The sequence below is a fragment of the Grampus griseus genome (assembly GCF_964374135.1).
Source record: "Grampus griseus genome assembly, chromosome: 8".
NCBI lineage: Eukaryota > Metazoa > Chordata > Mammalia > Artiodactyla > Delphinidae > Grampus > Grampus griseus.
In genome coordinates this window covers 96896555-96918801 of record NC_139002.1, presented here as the reverse complement: position 1 = coordinate 96918801, position 22247 = coordinate 96896555, and the positions used below count along the sequence as shown (strand labels likewise).

The following is a 22247-nucleotide window of genomic DNA, read 5'->3' as shown; positions in this document are numbered from 1 at the left end:
GGCTATATTTATTCTTAGGGTGACTAACTCTCCCGGTTTGCCCTCAATTGTCGCAGTTTTAGCACGGAAAGTGCTGTGTCCTGGGAAACCCTTTAGTCCTTAGCAATCTGGGACAGTTGGTCACCCTACTTCAGGGGAAGCATCCTCTTACCTTCAAGGGGGGTGACTCCTCTATTGTATCCTATCAGAATACAATAATCAGCAATCAGCATAATAATGAGTTATTGAGTTTTTAACACCAAGGTGTAGGCTTCTGTGTTACATCCCAAGATGATCTTTCCTTCTGCCCACCTGGTTTCTTTTTCTCAGGTCTTCCTCCAGTGTAAAAAGATTTGTGTGTGTTTGAGGGTTTCAACCCCTGATCTTTTGTGATCTACTCTTCTGTCCAAATAGACTTGATAAGAACAAATAGGAGTTTACTGTCACACTTGAAACAGTTTCTCTAATGAAACTTATCTGTAAAGATGCAACTCTGTCTGCAGAATAAACCATCTTTTGCATGGTTTCACAGAGCAGTCTAGCCTCAGTTTCTCAAACATCTCCATTTTCAGATGTTGATTTTAGGTTTATATTTGCATAACCTTCAGGTGTTTTTCCAAACATAAATGTCTCCAGATTTGAAAAACTGAAAACTTCTTATAGCCTCGAAAGTAGTTTGTTTAGTTTTCCTCACTGAAATCAAGGTTTCAAAATAAAGTCATTGTATGGGTCAAGTTTGAGTGAGGGCTGTAGCTTTAGAAATTAAGCCCCACAAGCCTCCCCAAGAAGGAAGCTTCCCTAAAGTGTGTATTCTAGAAGTAGAAACTCAGCCCTGGGAAACAGTAAAGCAAAGTCTATTTGCCTGCTACTCAGCTGGCTCTAGGAATTTGGCAGACTGCTTATTTAGTCATCTCCTAGAATCCACTTGCCCCTGACTTTTCATGGGTACATGGCTTCCCAGGATAAAGACAAATTCCTAGTTAGGTGTGGCTATGTGACTAAATTCTGGCCAGTGGAATGTAAGTGGAAATGTCCTGTGCTATTTTCAAGATGTGTCCTTATGGCTAGGAGACATGCCTTTCCTCTTTCAGCTTCCTGCTGGTTGGAATGTAGACATGATGGCTAGAGCTTGAGCAGCTGTCTTGGATCTAAGACAAAAAAACACTTATTGAACATGTCACAGCAACAAGATAGAAGCCTGGTCCCTGATGCTGAATGGCCACACCTTACCCTAGATTTCTTTTATATGACAGAGAAATAAACCTCTGCCTTGATTCCTTACTCTTTTTTAAAAAAATTAATTACTTAATTTTTGGCTGCGTTGGGTCTTTGTTGCTGCATGCAGGCTTTCTCTAGTTGCAGCGAGTGGGGGCTACTCTTTGTTGTGGTGTGTGGGCTTCTCATTGTGGTGGCTTCTCTTGTTGCAGAGCGCAGGCTCTAGGTGTGTGGGGGCGTCCGTAGTTGTGGCACGTGGGCTCAATCGTTGTGGCTCACAGGCTCTAGAGCGCAGGCTCAGTAGTTGTGGCACACGGGCTTAGTTGCTCCGCGGCATGTGGGATCTATCCCGGACCAGGTCTCAAACCCATGTCCCCTGCATTGGCAGGCAGATTCTTAACCATTGCGCCACCAGGGAAGCCCCTTGTTTCCTTACTCTTTTTGTTTATGTGCAGTAGCTTCTCTTTTTTTTAATAAATAAATAATTTCATTTATTTTTGGCTGCATTGGGTCTTCGTTGCTGCCTGTGGGTTGTCTCTAGTTGCGGCGAGTGGGGCCGACTCTTCTTTGTGGTGCGTGGGCTTCTCATTGCGGTGGCTTCCCTTGTTGCGGAGCATGGGCTCTAGGCACGCGGGCTTCAGTAGTTGTGGCTCGCGGGCTCTAGAGTGTGGGCTCAGTAGTCGTGGTGCACGGGCTTAGTTGCTCTGTGGCATGTGGGATCTTCCCAGACCAGGGCTTGAACCCATGTCCCTTGCGTTGACAGGTGGATTCTTAACCACTGTGCCACCAGGGAAGTCCTGTGCAGTAGATCCTAATCATTAATAATAAGGTTATAACTGCCTCTTTCCGGGAGCTGCAATACCTGTTACACAGAAAATGTTTGGAAGCAAGATACATATTCAAAATGGGAAGCATGTTCAGTAAATCCTCTCAATGGAATATTGTGCAATTGTTTAAAATAACAACTATTAAAGACTTTAATAGGGAAATTATATAATGCAAAAAAATAACACTATTGTATCTCTGCTTAAATTAAACTTTAAAAATTATGTAGAGGAATTCCCTGGCAGTGCAGTGGTTAGGACGTGGTGCTTTCACTGCTGTGACCCGGGTTCAATCCCTGGTTGGGGAACTAAGATCCCACAAGCCACACGGCACGGCCAAAAAATTAAATAAAAAAATAAAATAAAATGAAAAATTATGTAGAATATTTCCAAGGACTTCATGAGAACATGAACAAATTAAAAGTTTGTGTTTTGGATGCAGATTGTTAAATTCTTTCTTTTTAAGCTTTTATAAATGTTGCTATAATGTTTACTCATTTGAAAAGTCCTCTAAAACAGTGATAGACAAGGGACTTCCCTGGTGGTGCAGTGGTTAAGAATGGGCCTGCCAATGCAGGGGACATGGGTTCAAGCCCTGGTCCGGGAAGATGCCACATACCGCAGAGTAACTAAGCCCATGCGCCACAACTACTGAGCCTGTGCTCTAGAGCCTGTGAGCCACAACTACTGAGCCCATGTGCTGCAACTATGGAAGACTGCACACCTAGAGCCTGTGCTCCGCAACAAGAGAAGCCACCACAATGAGAAACCCGTGCACCAGGACGAAGAGTAGCCCCACTCTCTGCAGCTAGAGAAAGCCCGTGCACAGTAATGAAGACCCAAAGCAGCCAAAAATAAATAAATTAATTAATTATTTTAAAAAAGCGATAATAAAGCGTTTTGTCCTCATATTATGGATGCTGGTCTTATCCTGCATTTTATGCATATGAGTTGTTCCTTAAATATTTTCATGAATTTAAAGGATTAAAAAAAAATTACAGGGGCTTCCCTGGTGGCGCAGTGGTTGAGAGTCCGCCTGCCGATGCAGGGGGCACGGGTTTGTGCCCGGTCCGGGAGGATGCCACATGCCGCGGAGCAGCTGGGCCCGTGAGACATGGCCGCTGGGCCTGCGAGTCCGGAGCCTGTGCTCCGCAACGGGAGAGGCCACAACAGTGAGAGGCCGGCGTACTGAAAAAAAAAAAAAAACAAAAAACAATAAATTGTAAATAAAGCTAATGTTTTAAGAATGTGGGCTTTCACTTTGATTAGATTATATGCTCTTTAAGGGCTGGGACTATCTTTTCTTTTTACACCTTTACTCTCCAAGTCTCCTCCCTCCTTCGAAGGAGGTAAGGTAAACTATTATTGCTCACAGTTGGTAACCCATATTGTAGTGATCTATATGATTTACTAAATTGTGCCTGGGATGAACATATTAATCCATGTTTGTGCTGACCATATTAGTCTGTCTACTAAGAGACTTCAGAAAAAGGCTATTGTGATGATAAAAATGTAAACACACTTCGTTAAGTTCAGAACCCAAAGAGACTTTGTTATTATGTAAGAAGCACACCTGTGGTTCCAGGTCTTTGGAATAAAATAAAAGAGAAAAGCAGTACGTGTATTATTATTATTATTTTTTTCCTGTCTTAAGATCAGACTACAGAACCCTGAATTTTCCAGTTTCTCTCTGCTATGCTTATGGGAGCTAAATTGGAGCTTTAATAGAGATTATTCACTCTGTTCCTCAGTCTGGATTCTCTCATTCTCTCTGTCATACCTCTATCTAACAATCAATCAATCATCTTTTTCATTCACCTGTTTCATGAGGAAACTAAGGTCAAATTTGCTCAGTTGGGATAGTGTTGAGAGTCCATAAGGTAGTCGCTGAACTATAGTTAGATAACGTGTTATTATACTATGACTTGATCTTCAACACTCTCAAGAAAAATTCGGTTCTCTAAACAATTTAGACAGCAGGCAGCTGATACAGAAAATGGCAGAAGCCCAGTCTGCTTTACTCCGTGGCTTATGATCTGGGTTTGTTTATTTATGCCTTGGACAGGAGCCGGACCTTGAGTTGGAGCGAAGCTGTTTTTCGACGCTCGACTCTAGTTCCTTGAACGATTGCCTGGGCGCTCCTCCTTTGATGTCTGGGCGTTCGTGTATTCGGTGATCTTTTGCGCCGTCTTCTTGCTTGATGTCTTCCGAGCGGTGGCGGCGCCGGGTGGAAGGCTGACTTATCCGTGAGGCCCCGCGCTCAGGCTGCTTTCTCCCGCTGGTCGGTAGAGCGGACCCCTTGCTTCCTCCTTGCCTCTTCTTCTAGTCTGTGGCTCAGTCCACTCGCTGGGCTGCAAACTGAGCCCCCTCCCGCCTTTCAGGTAGGCCACGGGAGGAGCCTGGGAGGCCCGGCCCGGCATCCTTCCGCCGCCGGGTTGAGAAGACCTTGGCGCCGGCGGGTGGGCGGCGGGTCGGCAGCGGAGACACGGCCAGAGGAGGAACTACCCGGCTGAATTCGGGGGCGCGGTCGGTGAGGCGGCGGGAAACTGAGGGAGAAGCCGGAAGGACGCAGAGATGGTGGGGCTGCCTGGTGCGGTTCGGTAGGGAGGGGATGTTGGCTCTGGGGCGGGTGTCGGTACCCCCAGTGTGTGGGGAAAGTCGCTTTCCAGGAACGGATAGAGCTTTGCGCGCTTTGGCTCTTCTCTCTTCCTCCCTCTCCACCCCCCAAAGGCTCCGAGTGTCATGACTCAGTTGCACTGGGGACACTTTCTGACTCCGGCCTTTGAAGGGGCCTTTGAATAGGTGGAGGCTTATGGAACAGGGCCCTCTGGCTCCTCTGAGCGAAGTGTCATGTTCTCGCCTTTTTTGGGTAGGGAAACTGAGGCTGATCTAGTACGTGACTTTTCCCCGTAGCCCTGACAGATCTTTAAATGCACCGTAAGTCATTTTTTGTTGTTTACCAGTTCAATTCCCCCCCCCCCCCCACTTTACCAGTCATTTTATCCACATAGTGATTTGCCGTTTGATTGTCTGTGATCCCTCCTTCCTAGGAATATAGAGTCCGTCACTGGGGATTGCAGAAGTAAAGGCACCACGCGATCTTTGGCTGGTTTGCTTTTGAAAGTCTGTATCATTTTAGCGAGAGTAGAAAGAAACAATTTCTTTGTTTCTTGGTAGAAAATTTTGTTTGCTGTCTGTTTTGCTTTCTGGTTGATACTTATTTCTCCTTCTTTCCCTCAGCCTGCTTCTCTTTGGAAGTCTTTCAACTGTGGTGTTAAGTGGTTAACGTCCTGCAGAGGATGGTCAAGATTTTGAAGTCAGACATTTATCCTCAGAGAGTGCTTTCTAGGAAGAATCCGAATAAAACCCAAGGAGTCTCGTTCGGACCAGTTTTGTATTTGCTTAGTGGCTTAATTACTGCATATACTAGAGTTAAAAAGCCTGTGTGTAGGAATCATTCAAATATTGAGATATTTAAATGGAAAGTTAGCATTCTGGGTACTCCATTATGTTTTCCTTTTCTCTCCCAGCTTGGAAATTTTGGAGACTACATGTTCTTACTCGTTTTATTTTCATTGGATTCAGTGTCATGATTCTAATTTGTGTAATATCTTTGTTGAAGAAAATAACCTAGAGGTCATTCTAAGTTGAATAAGTATTTCCACAATACATCTGTAGAATCAGTAGGAGATAGGCTTTCTTAAGGGAGAAGAGACTAAATTTGTAGTCCTTGGATGGAAACTATACAAGTCTATGTTCTTTAACAGATTTAGACTTCTCATGAGTTTTGGAAGGATTATTGTTCCTTATTATTATTATTGTTATATTATTATTTTGGTGAGGTCAGCAGGATTTAAATGAAGGGCCCTTGATCATGAGTGATTTCCTAGTTACCAGGACCTTAGTGCCCCCAGAAAGGGATTCATGAAGAGTCCTGAGACTATCTTTATGGAGAATCTAGATCGGGAAGTTAGGCTAAGAATGTGTGTTCTCTGGAAAAGTTTTTATGGTAGAAGAGAATTTATATCAGAGGAAAAAATTTAGAGAAGGAAGGGACATTACCCTCTGGAGATTGATAGGTTCTGCGTAGAATTTAGAGTTAGTGTAGTATCTCAGTGGCTACTAATGAATGCTAAATAATAAATAGAATTTGCTTTGAGTGTCAGGAAGAAATGTTAGGAACATTTTGTTATGCTTCCGTAGAAAATAATTAGCAGAGGTTTAAGTTGAATTGAGGAGGACAAGAAATCTGGTTGTGCTGGTGGGGAGGGGTAGAGCTTCTTATCAGCTTCTCCCCTGCTTTGTGATAGAAATTCACTCAACTCTTACCCTTCTTGGTTAAATCTTGTGTTCTTTCAAAGTCAGATCAAGCTCTCTCCTGGCATTTCTTTTCAGAATTTACAAATTCAGGATGTGACTGAATTATTCTGTCTTCTCTTCTCTTGGGGATTGTTAAAGATGTGAACTTCTTCGAATGTCTTCTAGAACTTGTCCTAGAAGGAGTTATGTATAGCACTTGAAAAAGATTAGTTATGTATATCACTTTGAAAAGAATCGGTTATTTTTATTAACAGAGTAATAACTTATTTTTATACTGTATAATTTTCAAAATATTTTCGGCTTGTGTTAGGATACTTATGAAACTTTTATTCTTTTGATCATGCTCCTTTATGCTGCTTATTAACACTGAATCCAGAACAAACATTTATGGTCTTCAAGGATCTTCATGAACGTTTATGTTGACAGTTTATGTTGACAATTTATCTCACTCTTCCCATTTATCTCACTCTTAAAGGAATTGGAGAAAAAGTTTGTTGTTAGCACACTGAGGTCTCTTTTTTAAAGATACTTCTCATCCCTGATAGAGTTACTTTGGAATGGGATGCAAATCTTTTTGCCCAGTGGTTTGGTTTACCAAAAAAAAATACCCTTAAGTTCCTTTAATCATAGTCATGGTCGTTTCTTTCTCCAGTTGTTCCTCATAAACCCAGAGAGAACTTTCTGTTTCTTGTCATAATTTTTGTTTGTACGGAAGTGCTATGGTACAACTGTACTACGGTTTGGGGGTAATTTATATTTTATATTTTCGAACCCCTTCTGCCCCCAAGTTAATTAGATCGTTTTTTTTGGTCCCTTTTTCTCAAAGCTAAAATTAGTTGCTGATAGATAAAAATGTTGTGATCGCTTATTGTCAGAATATATTTATAAGCTCAGTAATATGTGGCAGTCTGCCAAAGTGATGTGGCTAGAAGAAAACAGATTAAGGAATCAGGCCTGGGTTTAAGTCCTAGGTTTACCAACTTACTAGCTGAGAAATCTTGTACAAACTATTTAAGGAGGCCATAGGGAAGGTTACTGTCCTTTATTGAGCATTTACTGTGTGGTGTTCTTTGCAGGTGTTAATCTCACTGAATGCTCATAACAGTCCCTTAAGGTAGATATTAATTTTCCCATGGATACTGAACTCACAGAAAGTAAATAATTTGTCCAAGATCACACAGCAAGTATGTAGCAGAGCTGGGATTCAAATTCAAGGCTTTGAGTGCTTTTATGTGTCTGTATTTAAAGAATGGGAAAGATAGTACTTCTATCGTAATACTTCTGTTGAGAAAAAAAATACATGAAGCTGCTTTGAAAAGATTAAGTGCTCTTCAAATGTTGACTTATATGCTGTCTTACAGCAACAATGAACAGATGTCATCTGGGTTCTTGGACAGCTTGCTTCTTTGAAGGCAGCATTATGCCTGACAGTCATGGAGGATAGAGGTGACAAACATTAAATGCATTGGAGAAGCTTACTACATGTTCGTGGAAAGGAGTAAGTCCTTGGAAGTGCTAGTGAAAGAAGTTTTAGGTGCTGCATGTTACTCCCTCTATTCCAGTTAGTCCTGGCTTGTTTATAGATTAGTGTAGTCTTTTCTAACTTGTTCTCTGTCTCTTCCTTCGCTCTTAGAGTTGATAATCTTCACTTCATCTAAATTTTTTCCTTTATTTATTGAGTATTGTTGCACTGCGTTTTTTCCTGAGGTATAAAATATTCCAGTCAGACCTTTTGGATCTATTCCTTGATTGTGACTGTATGTTTCAACCCTTACCTTTTCAGACTTTTGTTCATCTACCAAATATTTATGGAAGTCTCATTAGATGCTGGGATACAAAAGTAGACATGAGTGTTCCTGCCCTTATGGAGATAATTCCAGTGGGGAGCAGAGTTGACCAGGTATCTGATAAAGATTGAAATTTAGGCTGTGCTATTAAGGAAACAAACAAGGGCAGACACAGAGAGAGATGAGAGAGATGAAGGAGTGAGGAAGGCACTGGGTGTTCACGGGGATTGGGGTCTTCAGCCATGGCATCCTTAAGCCCCCTAAAAAGTTGGAAACATACCATGATTCAGTAAATTAATGTTCCCCTGTTGCCATTGCAATGGAAGTCTTCATTTAAGATTGCTACATAAAATATTTGTCTGTTACTTAATGTATGATGACACTGGATTTGGCATAGTAAAGGATAACTATGACTTAATGAATATCCAGCATGCTTGACTAATGAGTTTAATTTTTTACTTCTTATGTGTTAGTTTTCATTTATTAATTTTTTCCAAAAAACACTGTTCTTTGGAAGTTGAGTTGAATGAATTTGAAAACTGGATACATGCCTTCAGGTGTTTGTAGCAGGGAATAAGCTGAGGTATTTTGCTTCATATAAAAGGAGAGACTTAGGAGAATTGTCATGAAACTGAGAGAGGGAAAATGTAGGTTGCTGTTGGGTGTGTATATAATAACACCTACAATCTTGTTTGGTACTTTTCCTGCAAGAAATTAAAAGTGTTTTGCAAACATTTTTTCCTACTACTTACTGGAATTATATATATCTATCTGTAGGATTCACTGAGGCAAATTTCACATTTCATGATTTCATCATTTGTTTATTTCTGCTTCCCAGGATAGAACATAGATCTCCCATGAACCACAATTACTTTGTTTCAGGTATATATGCCTATGATATAATGAAACATCTGAAATTTTGCTGAATTGGAGAGGATTAATATGCATGTTTGATTTGGGGCGAGAATTGGAGTATTTCTGTCTAGCTGACCTGTGAAAACAAGGCAAAAAAATATGTCCTGCCAAACTCTTGAAATAATAGCATAGTGGTCCTGACTCTGGAGCCAGGCAGTCTGGGTCCAAATCACCGTGCCAGTACTTAACTAGCTCTGTGACTTGGGCAAGTTAATTAACCTCTCTGTGCCTCTCCTCATCTGTAGAATATCATATGGTTTGTTGTGAGAATTAAATGAGTTGACATATGTAAAGTGTTTAGAATAGCACATAGCACTATATATGCCAGCTGTTATCATTTTCAATATTGTTATAATAAGCTAAAGATAATATGTTCTTCAAAAGCAGAACGGATAATAGTGATGCTTAGATTGAAGTTTAGGGTCTTTTGAGAAAGCTTGAATAAGGAATAGGAAGTTAAAGCAGCATATTTGTCCCTCCTTCCCCTCAATGTCCTTCAACTTATAGTGAGAGGATGAGTCTTTACTGGGAAAGAGAAAACCTCCAAAGCAACAGTGTCTGAAAGAGTTCCAGATATTAGATTGAGGGCAAAACTTTGAGGATTTTGTAATATATGTAGCAAAACAGTCTAGAGCTATTTTAGGAACAGAAGAACATTTCTTTGCGAAACAGGTAGAAAATGATAGTATCTGAATTTTACCATCTATCTGAACTGTGCTTGGTGCTGGAAGGATTTTGAAGAAAGCGATTAAAGTTTTGGAAAAGGGTGATATTTAGGGAAAAGTCAAAGCAACCAAATCACCTTGGGTAAACATCTGGAAGAGTGAACATATTTTTTGCTTAGTGGTAAAGACTGAGCATCCAGTAGAGTTAGTTTTTCTGTTTGTTTTTTAGTTAATTTTATTTTTGGCTGCGTTGGGTCTTCGTTGCTGTGTGCGGGCTTTCTCTAGTTGCGGCGAGCGGGGGCTACTCTTCGTTGTGGTGCGCGGGCTTCTCATTGCGGTGGCTTCTCTTGTTGTGGAGCACCGGCTCTAGGTGCGTGGGCTCAGTAGTTGTGGCTCGCAGGCTCTAGAGCGCAGGGTCAGTAGTTGTGGTGCATGGGCTTAGTTGCTCCACAGCATGTGGGATCTTCCCTGAGCAGGGCTCAATCCCGTGTCCCCTGCCTTGGCAGGAGGATTCTTAACCACTGCGCCACCAGGGAAGTCCCAGAGTTAGTTTTTTATTACTGTTATCCCTTTATGCATTATAAATTGTGGGTTTCTTCAGTCTTTGCCTTAACTGTTTATGTTTTCATCTCCAAATCTCTATAATACTCCTGCCTGTCATTTAAAAAAGCCTATTTAATGACTATAGTAGAGTCTGTTTTTTCAGTCATTCATCCAGTAAATGTCTATTGAATGTTTACCTCTGTGGGAGATGGTGAGGATACCCTAATAAGAGCTGATCAGAGCCAGTGCTTATTGAAGTGCTTTGCACCAGGTACTGTACTAAGTGCTTTGTGTTGTTGATTCTTTTCATTCTTATAACAACCTTATGGTGTAGGTACTTTTGTTCTCCCCATTTTCTAGATGTGGAAATGGTGGTACAGAGAGGTTAAGCAGTTTGCCCAAGGTCATAGAGCTCGTACGTGGCAGAACCAGGATTTGAATCCAAGCAGCCTGGCTCCCCTGCTCCTAATCCCTAAATTATACTGATTCTAAAGTATCAATACTTTAAACAATTCTAAACTCTCTAAACTACTGCCATTATACCAAGAGTACGGTGAAAAAAATAGACATCGTCCATACCCTTATGGAGATTATGATCCAGAGGAGAGAGAGGCAGGAAACAAAAAATACACCAATAGGGACTTCCCTGGTGGTCCAGTGGTTAAGAATCTGCCTTCCAATGCAGGGGACGCTGGTTCATCCCTGGTGGGGGAACTAAGATCCCACATGCCACGGGGCAGCTAAGCCCGCATGCCACAACTAGAGAGAAGCCCACTGCTGCAACGCAACGAAGAGCCCGTGCTGCAACTAAGACCCGATGCAGTCAAATAAATAAATATTTACAAAAAAATACACCGATAAATGTATAATTACAAAGTATGTAAAGTCTTATGATGGAAAAGTAAAAAAGATTATAGCAGGGGGACATGAATTATATTGGAGCTTTGGGGGAGGTTTCTCTGAAGAAGTGATATTTAAGCAGAGACTAGAAGGAAGAACGGGGAAGGAAAAGGAATAGCATGTGTGAAAGCCTTGGGGTGGGAAAGAACTTGGCACATTTGAGAAGCTGAAAAAAGACGGGTGTGCTTTGAATGCAATGAGCAGTGGGTAAGAATGGGGGGCATAGGATGAGGATAGAGATTTAGGCAGGACTGTGTCAAGGATTTTGGATTTTTTTCCTAGGTATAATCAGAAGCCTTTGAAGGTTTTAAGAATGAGTGTTGTAACCTAATATATGATTTTTAAAAAATTATTCTGGCTACGTTGTGAAAATTTTTGAAAATCTGTGGTGGAAAAAATTGGAAATTGTGGAAAATTTGGAAAGAGAGGAAGTGGGGAAAGTCTAATAATTAGGCTGCCTTATAGTGGTCCAAGCAAAAGATGACAATGGTTTGGATTAGGCTGTAGGCAGAGGAGATGGAGGAAAGTAGAAAGATTCAGTAGGTATTTTAGAATTAGGATAGAACGACTTAATGATGGATTGGGTATGTGGGAAGAGAGAGGTATCAGGTATGATTCCCAGATTTCTGGCATGAGTATCAGCATCTCAGAAGTTGCCATTTCTGAGGTGGAAACATTGGAGGAGGGGTAGGTTTTAACTTGAGTTGGGGAGTGGAATGAAAGCCTCAATTTTAGTCATGCTAAGTGTGAGATATCTGTGAAATAATACACGTGGACCCATCAAGTAAGCAGTCATTGAGCTAATGCTCAAAAATGGCGCTGGAAATAAATCTGGATGCCCCAGTATATAGGTGTTAACAGTCAAGGAAAATGGATGAGTTTACCCAGACGAAAGGCATGTATAGACGAGGAGTTAGAAGAGCGCTTAGGACCAAGCTGCAAGGAATTTAAGAGAAAATCTCAGAAACTGGGAGAAGAGCGTGTTTCAGGGAGGAAGTGATCACCTGTATTTTGTTTGATTTAGCAACACAGAGATCACTGATGATCATAGCAAGAACAGCATTGGAGGAATGTAGGGCCAGAGCCAGATTAAAGTGCGTTTAAGAAGTGGAAAGGGAGGAAGTGGAGATGGTCTGTATATTTAGATTATTACCATGTGTGTCTTCCCATAAGAAGTAAGACTTTAAAAAGAAGTAATATCATAAGGTCCATGAACATAGGAACAGTACCTTTTCATTTTGTTGTCCTTGCCTGCTTAGCCTTGGTGTCTTGCGAAAAAGTTGTATTAAAGCAGAAAGGGGCAAGGGAATGAGGATATTCTCAAGATGGTGAGATAATGATTCTCATGGTCTTTATATGTGGCCTTGGAGTTTAAGGCTTTATGTATACTTTTTAGCTTTGCTTTTTAGCTTTGCTATCATTAGCCTTTCTATTTTCACCTCCCTACCTAATGGATCTTTTGTATTTTAGTATTACTGGTTTTGGATTTTTTAAATTATTATTATATTTATTAACCACCTGCTTTGAGCAAGCACTTTCTTTTTTTAAATTAATTAATTAATTTACTTTTGGCTGCGTTGGGTCTTCGTTGCTGCACGGGCTTTCTCGTTGCGGCGAGCGGGGTCTACTCTTTGTTGCGGTGCGCAGGCTTCTCATTGCGGTGGCTTCTCTTGTTGTGGAGCACAGGCTCTGGGCTCATGGGCTTCAGTAGTTGTGGCTCGCGGGCTCTAGAGCACGGGCTCAGTAGTTGTGGCGCATGGGCTTAGTTGCTCCGCGGCATGTGGGAACTTCCTGAACCAGGGCTCGAACCCACGTCCCCTGCATTAGCAGGCGGATTCTTAACCACTGTGCCACTAGGGAAGCGCCAGTTTTGGTTTTTAAAGTTCATACGTTACCTTTATCTTTTTCTTACTGCTTTCCTATGGTCATTATTGCTATAGCTAATTAGCTGATATGCTTGGTTATTTACTTTATTTCCCTTTATTCATTCACTTATTTATTGGCTTTTGTTTCCATATGGGATACTGTATAACTCTAGACTTTATTTTGGTTTCTATTTTGTTTCCCATTTACATATTCTTTGCTCAAAGTCTAATTGACTATATTGAAGTAATATTAAACATTTTGGCTACCATTCTGCCTAGACTTTACTGGAAAGGGTAAGCATTTTATGGTTATTGTGCCCATTAGTTCTCCTAGCATTCTTTTTTTCTTTTAAAATAATTTATTGAGGTAAAATTCACATAACACAAAATTAACCATTTTAAAGTGAACAGCAGTTCAGTGGCATTTGCACAGTGTTGTGCAACTACTACCTCTATCTAGTTCCAAAACATTTCCATCATTCCAAAGTAAATTCTCTTTCCAATTGAGCAGTTTCTCTTCATTCCCCCCTTCCACTAGCCTCTGGAAATGAGTAATCTGCATTCTGTCTCTATGGATTGATATATTTTGGCTATTTCATATAAGTGGAATCATCTAGTATATAACCTTTTGTGTATGTATAGACCATAATTTGTTTATCCATTCATCCATTAATGAACTGTTTAGACTGTTTCCACCTTTTGGATATTATGAATAGTGCTACTGTAAACATGCACGTGCATGTACTTGCTTCAGTTGTTTTGGGTACGTACCTAGGAGTGGAATTACAGAGCCCTATGGTAATGTATTTGTTATGATTTTTCCTAAACCATAGGCATCAAAGCCAACATCTGCAGTTTCTATAGAGTGTGTGATGTGAGAGTTGTTGGCTTAGATTGGGATTGAGAATCTCTTTTCGTGTGGTTAATTTTTTGAGGAATTGAGTTCTCCTTTACTCATTTTGTTATTTGCATTTTACTGATGGGATAATTGAGGTACAGCATCTGCATGGTTTTAACTTCATATCTTCTTCAGAGCAAGTCAGTGATGGAACTGGGAATTTAAGACTCTTAATCACGTTCTTTATCTAGGTGACCCACTGAAAGCCATGTGGCATTTACATGAAGCTGTTTGAAATAGGTTTCCTATATTTTATAGTCTCTTGAAGGGATATTGTTCAGGTGGTGTTAAGCAGATGGTTTCTTTCCATAGTGGAGAAGACAAGAGGGAATGTGGTTTTTTTTTTTTTTTTTTTTTTGGCGGTACGCGGGCCTCTCACTGTTGTGGCCTCTCCCGTTGCGGAGCACAGGCTCGGGACGCGCAGGCTCAGTGGCCATGGCTAACGGGCCTAGCCGCTCCGCGGCATGTGGGATCTTCCTGGACTGGGGCACGATCCTGTGTCTCCTGCATCGGCAGGCGGACTCTCAACTACTGCACCACCAGGGAAGCCCGGAATGTGTTTTATTTGCAGCGGAAAAGATATAGATTACAAATTAGAAACAACTTCCTGACTACAAGATACTGGAATGTTACCAAGGAAGGTTGTGAAATATCTTTCCCAAAGACTTTGTAACTGTCTTTCTAGGATGATTTAGGTGTGCACTTGTTAAGAAATGAGGGAGATGACAAAGATGACTTCCTGAGGTCCCTGGTAACTGCAGGAAATAGTTGTTTGATGGTTAATCAAACAGTATCTCTGGCATTTTAATGAGTATATTTTCATTTTCCTTATGAAAAAATAATCATTAGAGAGTAGGTGAATTGCTCAAGGTCTCCTGGTAAAATAGATTAGCATTCTGAATCTTCTTGGCTCCCAAGTTGAATGCTTAGGGATGTGTTCTTTATTGTAAATGAGTCTTTTCATGGCTGTATGATGTATTATTGTTATAATTCTTCCTAAACTGTAGGGGGTCAAAGCCAATACCTGCAGTTTCCATAAAGTTGATAATTTGATAGTTGTTGGTTGGGCTTAGATTGGGACTGAGAACCTCTTTCCTATGAAAATGGATTTAGTCTCCTGTTACACATGTAGAAAAGGGAACACATTATCAGTAACAGACTAAGGTAATAGATTTTTTTTTTTTTTTTGGTTAATAGATTCTTAATGACTAGTTTAGGAAGGGCCAGGTTAAAGTTGCTTGGGTGAAGGTGCACATGACATCAGCATATTTTTGGTTTGTAATGCCTGGAGAAATAGAAGCCAGAAGATGGGCAAATGAACATTAGATTCTGTTGTAGAACTTGAACATAAAAATACTCATTAAATGCAATATTAAGTAGCCAATTTAAATGCTCAGCTCAGGAAGTGCCAAATTTAAGGTGCTCAGAACAACATTAACTCATTCATCTGACACTTGCGGTCTGCATTATGGTAACTCATAAGGGATCTCAGGTCCATTATAAACATTGTGCTTTGAGATCCATGGGTCATTGACTGACGGGGAAACTATGGGAAACTAAGCTGGGAGAGGGTATTACCATTGGTACCTTTAATGAAGGGTTTGTTAGGTTTGTTTATTTTAGTTGAGCTGTGGGAGCATTTGCTTGTTTACTTCTTTGCTACTGAAGATAACCATCAAGTATATTTTATTGAGCTTTCTTGAATTGGCAACAACTGCTACCTCTGCAGGATAAAAGAGGGGGGAGCCAACTTTCCAATACTTAACCATCTGCTGGGAAGTTTATATTTGTTCGTCCACGTAATGTTAATAACAAAACCTATGAAGTGGATGGTGGTATCTCTGTTGCAAAGAACAAGAAAAAGTGTTCCCGCATGAGGGGTCTCAGGTCTGTTACCAGAATTGTGCTTTGAGGTCTACTGGTCCTCATACAGATGGTGAGTGGCAAAGCTGAGATGGAGAAGGCAGCCTTCTGTATTAAGCTAGTGTGTTCTTTCGAGGTGCCTAAGGGATGGCCATGAGAGTAAGGAAGAGCTTTGGTTCTCCCATTCTGCTTAAACCAGAGCAGCTCATCTTTGATCTCTTTTATATTTTAGTGTTTTCACATAAGATTTCATTTGGAAAAAGGGTTTTGCTTCTATAAAAACAAAAAAAGGAAAGGAAGAAAACATGGAAGACCACTGTGGAATCATGAAAGAAATTAGTTAAGACAACCTGAAGATTGAAAAGATGGCTAATTACATAACTACCAATCAGGAAATCATGTCAGAGTTTGAAGTGACTTGATGTCACAGCCACATGTGCAGTGCAGTTATTCTGTTCCTAGGGAGCATAGGATAGTGGGAAAAGAGTGTGGACTCTAGAGTTTAAATTCTAGCCCAGCCCCTGGGTAGCTGTGGAATTTGGGGATTCTTCTTCAAACCTGATGTGCACCAGTGTACAATACAACACCTATCTTTCAAGAGTTGTTGTAAGGATAAGAAATATCATGTAAATACTGTGAGTGCCTGGCTCATAGTCGTATCCCCCCCAATGCTAGCTATTGCTAAGATGATGATGATGTTGATGATGGCAATTTTTTAGTGTATTAACATTGCCTTCCCAAATGCCTGAAGCTGCCTTATCAAGGATAGGCAGTCCTTTACCTCTGTATATATGTATCTCATCATGCTTAGCATGTCTGTTTTTGATAAAGTTCATCTTTAAACTACACATGATTCATGAATGCATCTATCATTTATGAAATGAGAAAACTTGAACATCACTAAGTTTTTCATTGGACTTAAAAGAAAGAAGCAGGAGTGGAAAGGAACTCCATACAATGAGTTGAGAGACCTGGGCTTTTGTCTGAGAGCTGCCCTTAGTGAGTCTTGTAACAATGGACAAGTGAATTTTTACCTTTTTAAGTCTCTATGTTCAAAATGATGTCTAAGTCACTTTTAACTCTGCACATCCATGATTTCACCAAAAAGGTTAATTTCTTTTCATTGCCAAAATTTCAAAAAATTACAGCATTAAGGAGCTTTCTGCTGATTTGAGCTGGCAGCTTCTGTTCATACTAATTGAGCATGTCTGGGGCAGTGTTTTGTATAGAAGGACATTGCAGACCTTTTGCCAGAGATCACGAAGAGAAATATGTGACTTGTAGAATATGAGTGGAATTGAAACTAAGAACAATTGTAAAGAAGCTAATGTCACTTGATTTCGGGAGGAGAGCTGGATTCTTCAAACCCACAGCACTTTGTACTTCCTTGAGGGTAACACTCGCCACATATCAACATGGCAGTTATAGTTACAGTATATTGCAGTTGCAGTTTGAAAGCTCTTTGAGGTTGGAGGCCTTTTCTGCGTTGTGTTTGGTTGTTTTTACCTCTCTTTCACTGTCACCTATGATAGGTCCTGGCACATAATATAGTCCCCCCAGACATGCTAAATGGAAAAAAAGGTTGAATCAAAGTCAGCAGACATTTAGAAAATGGATTCTGCCTAAATACACTTATTACACTTATTGAATCTCTTCTGTTGACATGTGATATTATAGGAAAACCTGATAAAGTGGAAAAAGCACTTGTACCTTTGAATGCCAGCTTTACCACTTGCTGGCTGTTTGATCATGGGCAAGTAATTTCACATCAAGCCAGGTTTTGGTCTGTAAAATGGTAGTGGGGTAGGAGGGCGCTCTAGAGATACAGTACATAAAACATTAAGTGCTTAATTGTGGTAGTTGCTTTTTTACAAATGGATGTCTTAAATGTTATCAACAATATATTTTGCACTTCTGCTTGAAGGAGGAATACATTTTCAGGGAAGTTTGTTTGCTATGGCTTCAGTATGTGGGAGAATTATCCCCCCTTGCAGTTTTCTGCTGAAAAGAAATCATTTAGCATTTCTTCTTCCATGGGCCCCCGGGATGGTTCCATGGAGGAGGCAGAGAGGGGGATGGGATCCTCGAAGAGCTGCTGAAGAACTTGCATTTTTGCAGATCTCTTTAGAATGCTATTTGTATATTGTGCTCTCACTGAATGCACCTGGCTCAGCTATGGCACATTAGCACGGTAAACATTTGTCAGATTTGCCCCAGTCAGAAAATTTTCTATACCTGCCATCCTACTTGGCACTTAAATTTTTTTTTTTTTTTAGCTCTCTATGATATAGTGATGATAGGTGAAGAAGATAGGCTGCAGGGTAATGTGTAGTATGTATGATCCCATTTTGATACAATAAACAAAAAGTATTAAATGCATGCCTGTTTGTATGAGCAGTGAGTTTGCATGGTTATCTCAAGAGGGAGGGAATGGAATGGGTAGGGAAAGAGATTGACCACAGACTACTGTTTTACTTGTTACAAGAGGCATGTGTTGCCTTCATTTCTGATTAAACTTTTTGTTTACAGGTTATTGTAGGTTTACGTGCAGTTGTAAGAAATAATAGTGAGATAGATCCTGTGTGTCCTTTACCCAGTTTCCCCCAATGGTAACATCTTACAGAACCATAGAATACTGTCACAACCTGGGTATTGCCATTGACACAGTCAAGATACAGAACATTTCCATCCCACAGGATCTCTCCTGATGCCATTTTATAGCCACTGCTGCTCCCCCCCGCACCAAATCATAATGATCTGATAGTGCAGTGGATAAAGTTGCAATAAAGTTTTTGTGCAGATGATCAAGGGAAGATACCCCCTGGGGAAGATGGCCCATCTCCCACTCCCCCGGCCCTATCTGTCCCTGGCAACCTGTTATTTCAAGAATGTTATGTGGGACTTCCCTGGTGGTGCAGCAGTTAAGAATCTGCCGGCCATTGCAGGGGACATGGGTTCGATCCCTTGTCCGGGAAGATCCCACATGCTGCGGAGCAGCTAAGCCCATGCGCCACAATGACTGAGCCTGCGCTCTAGAGCCCGGGAGCCACAACTACTGAGCCACGTGCCACAACTACTGAAGCCCACGTGCCTAGAGCCCGTGCTCTGCAACAAGAGAAGCCACCACAGTGAGAAGCCCACGCACTGCAATAGAGTAGTCCCCGCTCGCTGCAACAAGAGAAAGCCCACATGCAGCAACGAAGACCCAACGCAGCCAAAAATAAAATTAATTTTTTTAAAAAAGAATGTTATGTGAATAAAATCATATAGTGTGTAACTTTTTTTTTTTCTCTTAATTAAAGAAATTTTTTTTTTGCCTGCGCTGCTGGTTATGCGATCTTAGTTCCCCGACCAAGGATTGAACCCAGCCCAGGCAGTGAAAGTGCTGAGTGCTAAACACTGGACCGCCAGGGAATTCCCAGCATGTAACCTTTTGGATTGGCCTTTTTCAATCAGTGTAATTCCCTGTAGAGTCATCTAAATTGCATGAATGAATAGTGCTCCTTTCTTTTCTTTCTTAATATTTATGTACTTATTTATTTATTTGGCTGTGTCGGTCTTTAGTTGCAGCATGCAGGATCTAGTTCCCTGACCAGGGATGGAACCTGGGCCCCCTGCATTGAGAGTGCAGAGTCTTAACCGCTGGAACACCAGAGAGGTCCCAGTGCCCCTTTCTTTTTAATTGCTGAGTAGTATTCCATGGTTTGGATATACTTCAGTTTGTTTAATCACTTGCCCATTGAAGAACATCTGAGTTTTTTCCCAGTTCTTGACTATTACTGATAGAGATGCTGTGGACATTTGTGTACCTTTTTTTGTGCAAACATGCGTTCTCTGGGATAAATGATGTATGGTATATGTTGCTTTTTTCTTTTGGCTATGCTGTGCCACATGTGGGATCTTGGTTCCCCAATCAGGGATTGAGCCCGTGCCCCCTGCATTCGGAGCTTGGAGTCTTAACCACTGGACCGCCAGGGAAATTCCTGTACTGCTCCCCCCACCCCACTTTATTGATTGATTGATTGATTGATTGGCTGTATTGGGTCTTAGTTGCGGCACGCGGGACCTTCGTTAAGACATGTGGGATCTTTTTGGTCATTGTGGCGCACGGGCTCTTCGTTGCAGCATGAGAGCTTCTCTCTAGTTGTGGAGTGCGGGTTTTCTCTCTCTAGTTGTAGCACATGGGCTCTGTAGTTGTGGCGTGCAGGCACCAGAGCGCGTGGGCTCTGTAGTTTGCAGCACGTGGGCTATCTCGTTGAGGTGTGCGAGCTCAGTAGTTTGGCGCGAGGGCTTAGTTGCCCTGCGGCCTGTGGGATCTTAGTTCCCCAACTGACTGGAGATCGAACCCGCGTCCCCTGCATTGCAGGACGAATTCTTTACCGCTGAACCACCGGGGAAGTCCCTGTATTGCTTTTTTAAATTAAAAAAAAAAAAAAGGAAAAAAATTAGAGGTAAAACAACTTATATGATTGCCTTTCAAAGTACATATTCAAACCCTACATTCTTGGTGTACATAACTTATTTATGTTGATTTCTGGTGTTTTGCTCTAGCAACAAGGCAATAATAATAACGCTGTAGTTTTCCTTGTTTCTTTCAACTGATGATCTGTGTATTTATTACACTCACAGCCTACCTGGAGGCAAGTAATGGTTAGTGCTGGTGTGGTTAACTCCTTTATAGATAGGGAGGTTGAGGCATGGGTATTGTGGAATTTGCCTAAGGTTACAGCACTGTGTTCTGACTCAGATTCATTCAGATTTATTCCTTCTCTTTCTGTCTCCTGAATTAACTCTTTGTAATTTTGACCTAGGTGTGAGGACCCGAAAAGGATTTTTTTCTGTATCTGAGGTTTAGTGCTTGTTCTGTAGAAACAATATAGAGTAGTGGTTAGAGTATGCACTTTGGCATCTGATTTTTTCTTTTTTCTTAAGTCTTTATTGAATTTGTTACAATATTGCTTCTGTTTTATGTTTTGGTTTTTTGGCCCTGAGGCATGTGGGATCTTAACTCCCTGACCAGGGATCGAACCCACTCCCCCTGCATTGGAGGTCAAGTCTTAACCACTAGACTGCCAGGGAAGTCCCATCTGATTTGATTTTGAATCTCTCCTCCACATGGACAAATCATTTAACCTCTCTAAGCCTCAGTTTTGTGATTTGTAAATGGGGATAATGATAGTACTTATCTTCATAGTGTTGCTGTGAGAAGTAAATAAGATGTGTGGAAAAGTGCTTAGCACTGTCAGGTGTGTAGCACATATTCAGTGAATGTTCGATAAAAGTATTGCTTTAAATATATGTGTTATACTCTGCCACTGGGCTTGTCTTTATCAGTTGGTGGATGATTGGATAAATATTGGGATCTTACTGCCATGTACTTGTAAGGCTTTAAGGTTGCTGTAACTTTTGAGATAAGAATACTTTCTTTTAATGCTATTTCAAATTTAGTCTTATATATACTTATTTAAAAATAGGAAGTGATAGGGCTTCCCTGGTGGCGCAGTGGTTGGGGGTCCGCCTGCCGATGCAGGGGACGCGGGTTCGTGCCCCGGTCTGGGAGGATCCCGTGTGCCGCGGAGCGGCTGGGCCCGTGAGCCATGGCCGCTGGGCCTGCGCGTCCGGAGCCTGTGCTCCACGGCGGGAGAGGCCGCAGCGGTGAGAGGCCCGCATACCGCAAAAAAAAAAAAAAAATAGGAAGTGATGTTGGATTATATTTATTATAGTATTAGTTTGTATGAAAATATTTTAAAGTTTCTCCTGAGTTATTCATATTTTCTCAGGCTCATAGTAATAGAAAACTAGAAAGTGATTCTGAACTGTTGATTTCCTTCCTTTAATCTGTCCCCCCCAAAAACATTACTTTTCATATTTTCTTCCTAACATTTATCAGTACTTGAAAGTGTCATCATTTTTTAAATTACATAAATAATCACATAAGCTCCTTGAGGGCAGGTATTTCTCATTTGCTGTAGTATCCTCAGTGCCTAGAATAGTGCCGAGTACATAGATACTCAGTAAACACTTGCTGGCTGTCTGTTATTGCTTTTGCATCTTTCCAGTCCCCCTTAAGTGTTTTTTATTTGGGAAGTAGGGAAAATACCATCCAACTTCTAGTCAGAGCTTAAAATGAGTAGGTTCTTAAAATCCAGTGCCTTATTTTGATTGGCTGAGAAATGTGATTGGCAAGGTAGAAGGGCATCTGGACCTTTTAGCATAAGAGCTCTGCATTTAATAATTTGACTTCTCCTTTTCCTGAAGCCTTGAGGGAAATTTTTCCTTTCCCTATTCTAGTCAGCCAAGAACCTGACCTGGGCTGACTCTAACATTGGAGAACACTGAACACAGTATCTGCTGAGCCAAGGACTGAGAGTCAAGCTCTGATACTATCTGAAGGAAAAGCCTGAATTCAAATCCTGCTTTGCCTACTGACTCATCTTGCAAACCTAGATGAATTTCTTAACCTCTTCCAGGTT

At 41.1% G+C, this 22247-nt stretch overlaps 1 protein-coding gene across 5 annotated transcripts in view; it reads left to right on the top strand.

Moving 5' to 3' along the window:
* The first annotated feature begins 4231 nt into the window (after positions 1–4231).
* AMBRA1 (autophagy and beclin 1 regulator 1) overlaps positions 4232–22247 on the top strand; it is a 175674-nt gene continuing 157658 nt past the window's right edge. For all 5 annotated transcript variants that reach the window (XM_082659585.1, XM_082659583.1, XM_082659582.1 and 2 more), the window contains exon 1: positions 4232–4399. The gene's annotated coding sequence lies outside the window, so the exon portion shown is untranslated. The remainder of the gene's footprint in view (positions 4400–22247) is intronic.